Source organism: Pteronotus mesoamericanus, unplaced genomic scaffold, assembly GCF_021234165.1.
Source record: "Pteronotus mesoamericanus isolate MK-2021 breed Mesoamerican mustached bat unplaced genomic scaffold, CSHL_Meso_final contig_53, whole genome shotgun sequence".
NCBI classification, from domain to species: Eukaryota; Metazoa; Chordata; class Mammalia; order Chiroptera; family Mormoopidae; genus Pteronotus; species Pteronotus mesoamericanus.
This window is the reverse complement of record NW_026555195.1, coordinates 4815463-4830460: the sequence shown is the minus strand read 5'-3', so window position 1 is coordinate 4830460 and position 14998 is coordinate 4815463. Positions and strand designations below refer to the sequence as shown.

Genomic DNA, 14998 nt, shown 5'->3' with positions numbered 1-14998 from the left:
GCCTCAGGGACAATTGCAATTGCAGGTACCAACATTCGCACCATGGGGGTAGTGGAAGGAGAAGAGAGAGAACAAGAATTTGAAAACCTACATGAAAAAATAAATGATGGAACACTCCCATAACCTGGTGAGGGAAACAGACATATAAGTCCAGGAAGCACAGAGAGTCACAAACTAGATGGACCCACAGAGGCCCACACTAAGTCACATCATAATTAAAATGCCAAAGGCTAAAGGCAAAGAATCTTAAGAAACAGCAAGAGAAAAGCAATTAGTTAACCTACAATGAAGCTCCCACTAGGCTGTCAGCTTATTTCTTGACAGAAATTTTGCAGACCAGAAATGATTGACAAGAAATATTTAAAGTAATGAAAAGCAAGGACCTACAACAAAGATTACTCTACCCAGCAAAGCTATCATTTAGAAACAAAGGCAGATAGAGAGCTTCCCAGACAAGAAAAAGCTAAAGGAGTTCATCACTACCAAATGAGTATTACAAGAAATCTTAAATGATCTTCTTTAAGAAGAAAAAAAGATTTAAAAATATTAATAATAAAATGGCAATAAAGACATATCTATCAATAATTACTCTAAATGCAAATGGATTAAGTGCTCCAATCAAAAGGTATATGGAAGCTGAATGGATAACAAAACAAGACCCATACACATGCTCTCTACAAGAGACTCACTTCAGATCAAAATACACACAGGTTGAAAGAAAAGGGTTGAAAATATATATTTCATGAAAATGGAAACAAACAAAAAAGCTGGGGTAGTAATACTACCAGACAAAAATAGACTTTAAGACAAAGGCTATATAACAAGAGACAGATAAAGACCCAACAATATTTATTTTTTGATATTTATCTGAAGAAACCCAAAACACTAAATTGAAAACACATATATATCTATATGTTCACTGTAAAATTATTTACGACAGCCAAGATAGGAAAGCAATTTGTGCCCACCAATAGGTAAATAAAGAGGAAGCAGTACATATATACAGTGGAATATGATTCAGCCATAAAAAAAATGAAAGAAAGAAAGAAATCTTGCCACTTGCAACAACATAGTTGGACCTAGAAGACATTGTGCTGGGTGAAATAGGTCAGCAGAGGAAGAATATAAATGCCATAGGATTTCACTTATATGTGGAATCTAAACACGAAATAAATGAACAAGCTGAACAAAAGACCCTCATAGATTCAGAGAACATTTAGACAGTTGCCAGGTAGGTCAGGGGTTGGGAGGATGGGTGAAAAAGGCGAAGGGGTTAAGAAGTACAAATTGGTGGTACAGGACAGTCATCAGGATGTAAAGTACAGCAGAGAAAATACAGCCAATAATATTGTAATAACCATGTATGGTGTTACTTAGTAAGTTATATAACGTGTAATCACTGGGTTGTGCTCCCGGAACATATAATGTTGTATATTGACTATAATTGAAAAATAAAAATATATATATATTTAAATTCAAAAAAATGGGAGGAAAACCACAAAATAAAATACCCAAACAGTGACAGAGTAACAGCGTAGTCCCGGGCTCCTGGACATGCTTAGTAAAGAAAGGCGGGGGGGGGGGGATAAACAGCTGAGAAAGAACATAGAGATTCTAGGCCTTCTTTAAAATTTAATTAATGGTTTACTTTGGGTTTACTATGTAAGCATGGTTGCCCTATACAACTAAGTGTCAGGAGTGACCCTCTACAGTGAATCCAGAAGAAAACCAGATGTAAGAGGAAACGTGAAGTCCCAGCAGGATCTGGAAGTGGAGAAGAGAGAAGGAGGTAAGGCAACACGGTATCTGGAAAAAAGGCAACATGCAGCAGAGACTTCATGCTGGGAAAAGTAGAATAAATGGCAAGCATTTTTTTCCTCATGGATGTTTTTCTAAAAACTGGATTGAGAAGATGTTCCTAAAATTCCTAAAAATAAAACACACAGTTTAGTCCATTTAACAGAGTATGAAGTCTTGTGGAATTTTATGGTACAGGAGTGACATTATAAAAAAAAAAAAAATGGATGTGGTATCGGTACAAATCATCCACGGGTTGGAGCAGGAAGAGGGAGGACAGGGGGCCAGGTGAGAAATTCCTGCTAACATCACATGTACTAAAACAGCGGTGTTTTATCTGCATCCCCAGAAACCTGAAAAAGACCACTCAATTCCAAGATGCACCATAGGTTTTAGACATAATCTTTGACAATATTTACTGCATTGTTTTCTTTCTCTTTCCCTTCACAGCTGAGAGCACACAGTCAGACAACTCAAGTGCTAAGCACCTGACTGAGGCTAAAATTTGCTCTTTTGTGCCCATCTAACAATTTCCAGCTTTGCTTCAATGGTGTGAAGTTTATGAAACCCATGCTTCCAATCGCTGGTGTCTGCACTTCCCTTTTTATGTGGGGGAGAGCACAGTACATAGTCAAACGAGTATACAAACACCACACACTGACAAAGCAGGTGGCATTTCTGTCACTAAGCTGTTGGCTGGCGGCAGCACCGCGGGGCAAGAGCTCGCTCGTCAGCGGGGCACACAGTCCACACGTGGCTTGTGCGGTGTGCTTTTGGAGGATGTGTGAGCTGGGCAAAAGGTAACACGCAAGACTAGGGTGAGCAGCGCGGTAGGAAGACCTTGGCTCACTGAGATTTGCGGCACAGCAAATGAAAAAAATGACAGAATGTGCTCATTTACTTACAGGGCTGGGGACATGAGAGGCGCTCCCCGATTCTCCCCCCCTTCTTCTCCCCTCCCCTCTTCCTGTCCCTCCTCATTTACTCACGCATTTCTGGACTCATCCTATGCCTTAGACCGCCTTCTCTATGCACTATTGATCCCTGTGCTGGAGCATTTGACTGGGGAAGAACAGATATCAAATTATAAGCATCAGTGGCTATGAAACTTGTTTTTATGTAGTAGAATCCTCTCTCCCAATGAAACTGTATATTAAAAATCCATCAAGTTATAAAAGCTGAGCTGCTCTTTCAGGGTTAGGATGGGAGAATGTGCAGAAGCCTAGGACTGTAGTCCAGCGCTCAGTCTCACCTGCTGTGTTCTCTCTCTCTCTCTCTCTACCCCTCCCTTTTCAACTACCCAAGTTTGGAACAAGGGAATAGTTTAGTCATATTTTATATTTATTGAAAAGAAAATGAACATTTCTAATTCTTAATTTTTAACAAAGCTTCTCACTTCATATTTCTGGATCCACTCCAAAACTAATTCCATCAATAAAAATAAGTTGTTCGTAATTTATTGCTGCCTCGTGCCTCACTTTTCCTTCAGGAAGCACAGATCTGCTGGGGCCTTCTCTATGACAACACTGCAGTGAGGGCTGGCATTTACCGAGCACCTCCTGTGTGCCAGATCTTGTGCTGGGTGTTTCGAGTATCTCACGTGACCCTGATATACAAGACCACCAGGGGCAGATTATGAGCGGGATTGGGCAGATAGAGAAGCACTTGTGGAGAGATCAAGTACAGGCACCATGGCTACCCGGCCAATTCAAACCCTGGTCCACCTGGGTCTCATGTCCACCTGAGTCTAAGGACCACCTGGGTCTCATGTCCACTTGCTACTGCTTTTTTAACTGTGTGCCACTTTGCTGAGTCTCTGTCCCAGTGTCTCTACCTCTCTCTCTCTCTCTCTCTCTCTCTCTCTCTCACACACACACACACACACACACACACACGCACGCACACACGCACGTGCATGCGCGCGCGCATGCACCTCCTCTTCGCTTGGAAATGCCCACTGCTGACATTAAGCGCTCCCTGCCTGCGGTCCCAGGCTGCAGCTGCCGCTCCTGATGCCACAGCACTAGCAGTGCCAAAAAGCTGTTTTTCTTCCACTTTAATAAACATGTTTCTATTCATTTGTGAGTTGGTATGTTTGTTTATCTGATGGGTTCACATTATTTGAGTTTGCCCAGATAATGTGTTAACCCCTCTACGGCTCTGGCTCCCCAGAAACAAGCTCTCCAAACGCCAGCCTCTGCCCAGACGTGTGGGCTCCCCCATGCCCAGAGGGAGTCCTGAGGGGGAACGCATATCTTTGAGACGAGGCAGATAGGTGACTGGGGTGAGGGCCTCAATGGAACATCTGCTTTCATTACCCTAAAACAAATCTAGGGCCAATGAAAGGTGTTTGAGTGAGGAGATTTAGGATGGAAATTGACAAAGATACAGCCGTATCTGATCACACCTCCATGCCAGGCTCATCCTTTGTAACGGGGCTCACTCCTCTAAAGCATAGCGGGGAATCGAGCCCCTCCCTGATTTCATTCACTCATCCTGAAAGCCTTTCTCAGAGTCCTGTCATGGCAAATAACTTTGCTGAGGGAATTTACAAATATTTGTTCACTCCATCCTTACCCCAGCCCGATGAGGCACACAGAGGTTAAATGACTCAATCACAGCGGCACACCTAGCGAGTGACAGATCCAGGGTCTGAATCTGCGGCGCTAGCTACAATGTCATCGGGTCAAAGTACACTTCATTTTAGACCTGTGCTGAGACCTATAAGCCAATTGCTGGGAATGTCAACGTCCTTTCCAAACAAATGAAGGAGAAAGGCCTGGCTTAGTAGGGGCTGAGTGCCCATGCCCACCCGCAGTCGCTTTCTGCTGAGGGGCCTGGGATGAGTTTTTGCATCTCTATAAGCCTTGACTTCCTTACCTCCAAAACAGGAGTGATGACCACAAGCTGTGAAGGTGGAATGAGGAAATTTAGTGATGGCTGTTAACAGAGTCCCTAGTGCAGGAGTGTCACCCTCAGCTTCTACTGTCGGTGTCAATCTGATTTTTGAGGGGAAGCCAAAGCAAAGCAAAGCAAAATCAACACATACAATGTATTCGTTTGCTGTGACTTTCAGCTCGTGACAACCATTGTTATATCCACATGGCCAAGAACGCGGAATACCTAAACGTTCCCCGCAGTTACGTTCCCTGAAGGAGCATCTTCCCTCGTGGGCACAACACCTTAGCAGGGGTGTCCAACCTTTTGGGGTCACTAGGCCACCCTGGAAGGAGAGTTGTTTTGGGCCACACATGAAATACACAAACACTAATGAAAACTTATGAGCAAACAAAGGTGTTAAGTAAATCTACGATTTTATGTTGGGCCGTGTGCATAGCCCTCCTGGGCCACATGTGGCCTGCAGGCTGTGGGTTGGACACCCCTGCAAGGATACCCATGTACCTGCATTGCAACATCTCTGAGGTCCTCTCAGGCTCTGTTTCCTCCCCAAGCCCCACACCCTCTATTACATCCCGGCAGCAAACCCTTTGAAGGCCCGCAGAGAGCCCCCTGCCTTTCTTTGTTCCTGGGTCGCTCCCATGCTGTGGGTCATTCCGAGATCCAGCGCCCACAGGAAGGGGGCTCTCGTTCTCCACTTCCTGCATCTCAGTTCCCTCATCTAACAGAATCATTTGGCTAAATTAGGTATAAACTACCAAATCACTTGCTGAGCTTTTAGGTTACTGGCACTACCTAAAGAGATTTTTTTTTTCAATTCAAAATAGATTCAGTAGTGCTCCAAAATCTCAAGTTCATAAGGTGGCCTCTCCACTCTTGTCCCCTCCTCCTCTGTCGCCCTCTGCACTCCTGGTCTAGGTCAAATTTGCCACCAGCATGTTCTAGGAGATGACACATTCCTCTGCCTCCCTGCAAACTAACTGCGCCTGCATTCATTTCCCTCTCCTGAAGTGGAAATCATCACTGTCCCCGGAGCATTTTAAGGGAATACATTCAGAAGAAACAAAATAATAAACACAAAGTTGCTTTGAGCTCTTCGGAAAAAAGATATGTATTCAAAATCATTTGGCTATCTTCAGTGAATATGCCTCCAAATGGAATCACCTGTGTTCATCCATATATGGCAAAGACAAAGGCATTGTAGCTAAATCTACAGCTTTGCTTAAAAGACAAAGAAAAGTGAAGACTGAAGGTGCTTGACTTGGCATGCACACAGCTTCTACAAGAAACCTCAGGGCCTCTGTACAAAGGGAGGCTGAGACACAACATTTTGTTTCCATTTTTTAATTTTTTTTTTCTGGTTGATTTTTGTTGGGTAACCATTTGTTACTGTAAACAGGTCCCAAGATTCAGCGGGGCTACTCTGGGGCAGGGTGGGGGTGCTAGGGATTAGCAGTTGCTACTAGAATCTGCCAATTAGGGTAATCAACACAAGGGAAACAAAGAAAACATATTAAATACCTCCTGTTTTAAGAAACACCTGGGCAGCTTTAGAGAAAATGAATTCTCTATCTGGGCCTTTGAAGCTAGTGTTTACACAATTTGCGAGAATTTTGTTTGGAAGGCTGGACACAGGGAGAGGAGAGAACATTTCCTCATTTGTTTCCTGTTATTCACTCTTAGAAGATCAGCCTCCCCCGCCCCCCCCAAGCCCTTTCTGCTTCCCAAGTCGACACCTATAGGCTTGGTCCCTAACTCCACAACCTTCTTCTGCTGCACTGAGAAAGGGACAACAAGGTCCGTACCCTATAGGAATTAGTGTGCTTTGGTGACTGGATTCTCTTTATTTCTTTTAAGAACAGCTGTAAGAGGTGACAAAACCTCAGGATTTGTCCTTCTTTCCTCCGTGCCTTGGCAAATCCTTTGCCTCATTCTCATTACCAAGAGAGTGAAACTTTTAAGGGGTCAGGCTCTGGAGCCAGATATGCCTGGGATCAAATCTCATTTCCACCACTTATTGAGTGAGAGATCTTGGGCATATTACTTGACCTTTGTAAACCTGGGTTTCTTTATCGGTAAATGAGGAACAACCATGAGCGCTGTTCCCTCACAGAACTATGGGAAGCATTAACTTAAATCACACATGCCCAGTGTTTAGTTGATAATTATTTTTGTTGTGATTGATATTCCACTGCCATTAGCGATTTCGATCAAGTGCAATACAAATGCAGTGGGAAACTATCAAACACTGCACAAATGAGATGGATAACACTACAGAAGCAGTATCGTGATTAATTTTATTTGTATTCTTTTATCTCTTGCTTTAGGTCTATCTTAGAGGTAACAAGAGACATCACAAGGAAAGAAATAACAGATTCTTCCTCTTACATATGTGGAGTTTTGAAATACCTAACACGGTTGAGAAATATACATTTGCAAAACATGAGTACAAGTTTAAGGAAAATTTATATACACACAGAGAGAGACTCAATGAGCCTGGAAAATTTGATTGCCAAGAGAGAATTAATTCTGCTCTTCTGCCTGCCTCACAGAAGGGATTGGAGTGGGGGTGGGGAGGGAGGCTCCAAATCAAATAACATTTCCTTCAAATATGAAACTTGGACTGAATATGCGATTGACTTTTCCATTTGGCGCCTTAATTCCTGTCCATTAGATTTCCTGCCGTTTCTTGACTGGAAATGTTATTATCTATCACTCTTCGGGAATGAACAGGACTAGGTACATCTCTCTGAATCTTGCTCTCCCTGCCCCGCTCCCTGATAAGCTGGCAGAGCCAGGGGCTGTTGACAAGATTCACATTCTTGCCTGATAAAGTGTCATTTACACTGTGAATGCCAAAGAGAGTGGTGAGTGTGGTATCCAAACCCTACTCTCCGGGGGAAAATAAGTCAGGCCTCCCAAACTCGGGGAGAACGCTTGTATCCAAACAAGAAAGGGAGGGAGGCAGAGGGAGAGTTCCAATTAGCATTCAAGCCAGTTCTTAGCTGGTGAAATTGTGGGATCATAGCTTTGTGGATTAAGGATTAAGAGCAAATTTGGATTGGTGAATATTCCTCCTCTGGATAAGTGTCTGTCGAGGATTTAGAAAACACTTTTCTAAACCAGTTGGATATTTCCTTAACATGCCAATATTTTTATTTCCCTTTAACAATTACATTAATTCTGTATAAAGTGTCTGAATTGTTGGTTTGGGGTTTTTGGTCTTTTTTTCATGTTTTAAAGGCGACACTTCCCCTACCAATTCAATTAATCCTCTCGCCGCCAATCTCCGCGCAGCCCGGAAGATGAGCACCGGTCCAGCTGGTGCAATCAGTCAGCGACCCCACGGGCAAGGTCAGGCCCATTACTCTGCCAGCTTCCACAGCACTGAATGCAATCTTCAGGGATCACAGTGCAATAAGCAACCAGCATCCATGAGCTCCTGACAATCATTTCCGAAATAAGCCCAGCACTCGAGGAAGCTCACACAGAGCTCTGGTCCCCGCGTTCTGGATTAACACTGCAGATGGGCATGTGTGGGTGAGCGAGGAGGAGTGGCCAGCACTCGGTGGGCACCCTCCCTGCGGGGGCCTCCGGGGGAATGGGGGGCTTCAGGGTCCCGGCGCCAGTCCTGCCGCCAGCTTGTCAGCGTGTCACCGCCAGGGCCTGCTGTCCCAGAGGCTGAAGCCTTCCCTCCTGGCTCCTTCCTCCTCAGCCCAAGGGCACAGGGGACCAACGCCATGGGAAAATGATAGCCTTAGGAAAGCTACCAATGTACAAAGGAAGGTTAAGAAGGGAGGCTGGTTCCCTGTGGCCCCCTCACTTCCTTCCCTCTGATCACTGGGGACTCAGCATCCCCAGCAACTCCAGACTCCAAAGGAACTGAAAATAAACAAACAAACAAACAAACAAACAAACAAAACAGTAGCTGAGAGTGCAGATTCCCCACCCAGTATCCACGGATTCCAGGCTCTGGCTCTAACCCATAGCACCTGTGTCAATAACCTTTCGGGTGCCTCGGTTTCCTCATCTGTAAAATGGGAATAATAATACTATTTGCGCCAGAGCCACTCAAAGGATTCAATGAGTTCGTATCTGTGAAATACCCATAACTGTGTCCGGCAGAGAGATGTTGTTATCATCATCATCATCATTGTTTCCTGCAGATGAATAAAGGTGGGCATTGCCTGTATTTTTCTACAATGTAACTGAGACTTAGGGGGATTAGGTAACTTGACCAGAATAACAGGGATAGGGACACATACCTGCCTCTAGAAGGTATAAAACAAGACGCCTCCCTCGGTCAAGGTTTGTCAGCCCGCAGGCACCAAGACCCCATGCCAGTCCCCCGACACACAGCACAGTCCTGAATTCATGAGGTCCAATCTTTGGAGGTCCTACTACCCGTTAGGAGGAATAAAACAATGTAAGTTGCTTATCAGCTCTGGGGGAAGCAAGATGTATCACCATGAAAAAAAAAAAAAAAAAACAGAAGCAGGTGAAGAAAGCCGGAAGAGAGGAGTCACCTGCCAACCCACGCCAGCTCCCCTCTGCTGCCACTGTCCCCCACAAAGGGGCCTTTCAGTGTCCCTGCGTTCTGCTGCTTCTGACCCAAGGACCTTTGGCTCATGGGAAGTTCTATACCCTCCCCCTTACTTAGACTCCTCCTCTTCCTTGAAGTCTCGGCTGAGATGGCACTCCTTCCAGACCCTTCCGTCTAGGCTGTGTCCCCTTGGAGCCCCCCAGAGCACACATTTCTCTGAAGCCCAGGTCTCAGCTGTGGGCCACGGCTCACGGAATTGTGTGTTGACGTCTGTCCCCTCGCTTGACGGTGACACCCATGAAGGCAGGGGCAGTTTCCCTCCTGCTCCAACAGTGAGCACAGTGCCCGGCATACAAAATTAATTATCCCTGAATGCATCTCCTCCAGGAACAGGACTGCCTGGTACCTCTCCCACCTTCTTTGTCTCCTAATAGGACTCTATTGCAAGAATGCCCAGAGCAAGACAGGCCTTCAAGAGGGGGCTTGCCCACGGGGGTGGGGAGGACACGCCGTGGAGTGTTTTGCTGTGCCGGCAAGGCAGGGGCTGTGAGAACAGCAGCTGCTCGAGCTCTGCCAGCTTCAGACCCAGGGTCTGCGTGTCTCCCAAAGAGCCCGGCTGGGGCCCTGGGTCTCCCATTGCCTGCCCCTGGCTGGACAACTATTAGCCACCCAGCCTGCCTTCCAGCCTTGCATAGCATTGCGAGAAAGAGGAGCCTATGTCTCCCTTCTCTCCCTGCCACCCCCCTCCCCCCATCCTCCTACCAGCACTTTCTCTCAAGCCCTAAAGTCACCCAACTATGTCAGGCTGCCAGTGACCTCTGTTAGGTAAATGCCACTGAGCAAATTTCCGACCGCCTTTGGGATAGCCCAACCCAGAAAGTCCGAAAAGGTCAGTGGGACAGCTGGGAAGGAGACAGCGCATCTTTCAAAACACCCTGGTGCCGAGGCCAGAGACCCTGTGGACACAACTGAGAGAGCCCCTCTCCCCCACGCGGAAGAGCCGTGGCCGCAGGTCAGCTTTTCCCTGAGGGCAGGCCTCCTGAGCTGGCTCCAGGAACAGGCACGTCACACCGGGCAGAGCCTCCACAGCTGCCCTCCTGACTGAGCTGAACAGGCAACTGCCCCTCCGTGGTCTGCCTCTGCCTCTCCTCGATTTTCCCACGCGGCCCCTCTAGCTGAACACAGCACCGTCTTCCCTAGGCAATCCCCACCCCCACCAGCCAACCGACCACAGACATAATTAACACCTGGTCCCAGGCAAGTGTGGTGGGGGCCATAAACACCTGCCGCGAAGCCACAGCAAAGGACACGCCTCTCCCACTGCCTGCCACTGCCAGAGGTCCCGCTCAGGGCAAACAACAGCGTTTCTAGGGGGGACGACTCCCCAGCTCCCTGGAGGCGCTGCCTCCTGTCTCCTCTACTTTGCAATCCCTACCCCTGCCCCAGCCTAGGCCTGCTTCCAGGGAGGAGCTGGAAACGGATGAAAAGGAGGACCCAGGGAACTTGATCACAGATGACCAGTCCCGATAGAGGTGACTGGGCGACGGGAAAGGCATTCACTGCCCATTGTCCTCAGAAATGCCCCGTGCACACGTGATCTCACGTGGTCTCCATTCCCGGGTCATCTGGTCACATGTTTCTCCAGGGTCCCCTAGAGAATTATTTTTTCAGATATACTTTCTGCTCTGATTTTTCTCCTTTTTGTCAGATGTGTCTGACTTGTTCTTTTTCTTTCTTGTCAGTAAGTATTTGAGGTGTGTAACCGTAAGTCAGGAGGTTGCATCACCCACCAATTATATTTTCCTTCAATTACATTTCCTGTGACCTGGTCACATCTGAAAAACTTAATTTCCTTTCCTTTGGGCTCAGAATCGACAACAAAATAAAAAGAAAATTCCCGAGCCATACTGCAGAAGTCCTCCGTCTCACGTAAGGCGGACTGGAGGCTCCTGCAGGGCAGGTAGGAGCACTGCGCACAGATGGGCACCTGTGCAGCAAGGGGACTGGCTGCTGTTGTGTTTTAGCAGCTACTCAGAAAGAAAGAACTCTTTAGATCCTGAGACCATACTCTTTCTCGTTTTGTTTGTTGTTGCTGCTGCTTTTGTTTCCTTTGGTTCATCTGTTTATCTATTTTGAGGACGTCGGATGCTAATGCTGAGACCAAAATGACTTCTGCTGGGGTCTCTTGACTCCTGGGTCCCTCAGCCGTTGTCAGTGCCATCTGGACCCAGCCATCCACAAACGTCAACAGCGTTCACACTGCTTTCTCACAATATGGCTTCTGAGGGACTCTGGAATCATGTCAAGAAAGTCAGAACTCTTTCCACTCTGATGAGTGAGAGAGCCTGAGCACTTCCTATCTTTAGAGAAAACACAAGCAAAGGTACAAGGGCTTCAGTGGTTCTGCTCTTCATACAACCCTCAGGATGGAATACTTGGCGCATTCTCTTCTTGGCCCCAAGGAATGGCGCACCCATTCCCCACATGGGTGTGGGGGGTCGTATGGGGTGCGGGTAGACCCAGAGATGTTTACAGAACACGGAATACAGTCTGGCACTCAAGGCAGGCTCCTGGGCTCTGCTTGGGAACCGGAGGGAGCGCTGGGGCACGCCTGCGTGGGGTGCACGCCTGCGTGGGGTGCACTGCTGCTCGTCTGCGTTCTCATCCAGCAGAGGGGAGGATGCCCCTGCACTGGTCAGGCAGCAGCGTGCTTTGAGTCTCCCATGCACCCCTGCAGACTCCAAGCTTATCCAAAAGGCAAATAGAGAATAAGTCACCTCTTCCTCCAAAGGGTTTAAATGTAGCTAAAAAGAGCACAAGTGCAAGCCTAAGCCTAAATGCACACAGCTGTAAAAAATTAATAGGAACTAATTAAAAATTAAATTCTAGGTCAACATAGGAAGTGAGGGTCTGAGGGTTGCAAGGGCCATCCAACCCTACACTTGGAGGGCGCGCCGTTGGCCCACTCCACATTTATCTGCAGAAGGGCTCGCCTGTGGGTCAAGGGTGAAATGGAAGCTTCAAAACCATGCTGAGGAGCAGTTCACCAGGAAAGGCACAGTTCTCTTTTCTTGGCCTCCAAATTGTTATATGGGAAAACAGTAGGGTCCCAGAGAAAGAAAGTTTGCCAGAGACATGAGTCTTCAGCTGAGATAGCACACTGTCCAGCCCAGTCCACTATGGTCAAGAACGGAGCAATGGCTGGCAGCTAGTATTTTCTCAGGAACTGTAGTGATGGCTGGGTTCTGGTAGACTTCCTGAGGTTCAAAGTCTGAAAAACCTGGTTTCAGAAATTAGGATGTTTTGCTTCAAAATGAATAACAGAGTTTGAGACCAAGTCTTTGCTAGAAAAGGAAAATGCCGTCTGTGGTGGAAACCCTGCTCTGCAAAGGCTTGGAGACAAATTATTCATAAGGGATATTCAGGGATCAGCATCAGTCCAGCCTGGATACACTGATTGAATTTGGGCCTCAACATTGAAAGATTATTCAGTTAACTAGATAAGGCTCCCTTTCCTGAGCATTCTGTGCCAGAATCTTGCTCATCCTTCCTTGAATGACTGACAACCATTTCAGATCTCAGTCCACAAGCGCACAAAAGACTGGAGTTAGCAAAGGAGGTTAAAGGATACTAGAGAGAGAGAGAGAGAGAGAGAGAGAAAGAAATAGATAGAAAGATAGACAAACAAATGATAGATAGGGAACTCAGCTGCCCTCTTTTCTTCATGTCCCAAAGGTCCTTCTCTCTACAGAGTACCTTGTGTCCAGCCCACCCGCTGCTCAGGAAGACACAGGTAACACAGGGAAGCACCATCTAGAATGATCTATTTTCTGTGCTCTGCATTTTCCCAGAAACCTGTTGTTCCCAGGAGAACAGATGAAAACCTGACACTGTCAAAAAGTGGGGAAAGCTTGCTGCTTAATTTTTTTTATTAATGGTCTTAAAATTTCTTTGCATAAGTCATTAATCATTAGGTCATATGAAAGGCTCATGTTTATTCAGAGAATATAATAACTCACAGCATTAAGAATGCATGTGTTCTCCATTGGCCAGTAGAAGTGATGTATTATTATATAAAATAATAGATTTTCTTTTTTCTTATTTATATTTACTTAGAAGACTTAGTTCAATTTAACAAGCATTTACTGATGTCTTTGGCAAAGACAAATGTGGTATCTGTCTCTGCTGTAGAAAATCTCAGAATGATAACAATAATGACAAAATGTCACCATTTCGTGGGCATTTGCTAGGTGCCAATCTCTGTGCTAAGCCATTCATGCATCTTATTTTATTTATCTCAGTTAGTCCTCCAAACCATCCTGTGCAGTTGGCACTATTATTATCCCCATGTTGTGCAAACGGAGACTTCAATATGTTGATTAACTCACCTGAGGTCATGCAGCAAGGATGACTGCAGTCTGGCGGGAAAGACCGCTGCACAGATAAACTTCCACTTTAGTCGCTGAACTTTATATAAGCAACCACATTTATATACTTGTATAGAATCAAGAGAGCAGTAGTCTCTCGTCTTTTTATTTTCCTACCCAAGACACTGCGGTGGGCCCACTGATGGACTTCCAGAGATAATGGAAGCCCGGGAAAAAAAATTCAGAAAGAAATGATCATCTGTTCCAGAGAGTCTAAGAAAGTGAGCTGGCGATCCGGAATGCTACGATGCAGCCTGTCACTCCGTGCCACAGGAAAGAGAGGGACTCAGAAGAGCACACCTCTGCCCCACTGACGCTGACCCCTGTGGAGAAATGTGCTTCATGGAAACCCCTGTCTCTGATCCAGCTGCCCTCAAACTTGGCAGTTAAAAACCTTCCATGCCTTTCTTGTTGAATTCTATTTAAGGATATAGCAGACTTGCCATAGAATAGAATAGTAGATAGTCATTAAAATCATCTGCCTAAAAAATAATTACTCATACAGGAAATCATATTGCTGCATTTGTACAATAAGATAAATATAAGGAAATGCACCAAAAGAATAATTTCAGATATCTGTAGGTGTAGAGCTATACACTGAAAAAAAAATGTTATCAATTTTTAAAGAAGAGAGTCTAATACATTTGCGAGGGCAAGCTCCATTACCCGTGCCCTTGTCCCCTCCTTTCTCGCTTCGACTTCCTTCCCATTTTTCTTCCTTCCCAGCAACACTGTCGGCATCACCTTTTACTCACTTCCTTTAGACCTGCGACTGCCTCGCAGAGCTGCGAACGCTTAACCCTTTCAAGAGTACAAAGAAACGTGTAACTGCTTATCACAGGGATGGTGTCTCCCGACAATAAACGGAATGGAACAAACAACCTGATAAGAAACTGTCTAAAGCTATTACTGCACAATGGAAACAGCCTTTTCCCTTCCTCCTGCCGAGGCCCCGTTCTCTAGGCAGGGCTCAATGGAGGCCAGCTCGGGAAGCGCAGGCTGCTGGGGAAGGCAGGCTCCTTAGAAGACTAGCTCCAGCGAGAATCCTCTTACGGTGACTGATTTTCCCTGTGCCCCAGGAAATACCCACGATAGCAAATGGGGCGGCTGGGTTCTCGTTCATTTCCCAGATCTTTTGTCCTGTATTTTTCATCAGCTCTCAAAGTTGTGGGCCACCTTGGGGATATGGAAATCAGAAAATATCTTGATCCATGAGAAGATGCACACAAGAGGCAATTTGAAATGACAACATTCAGGAGAGGCATCCTTTCTCTTGAACGAACACGCAAATTTCTACAATTCATATTCACTTGGGCCTCAGATTTCCCATCTC

The 14998-nt window shown here is 46.1% G+C and overlaps 1 protein-coding gene across 6 annotated transcripts in view; it reads right to left on the bottom strand.

Moving 5' to 3' along the window:
• Positions 1 to 14998, bottom strand: part of NTM (neurotrimin) — a 915694-nt gene that overhangs the window by 254823 nt on the left and 645873 nt on the right. The gene's annotated exons all lie outside the window — the stretch shown is intronic.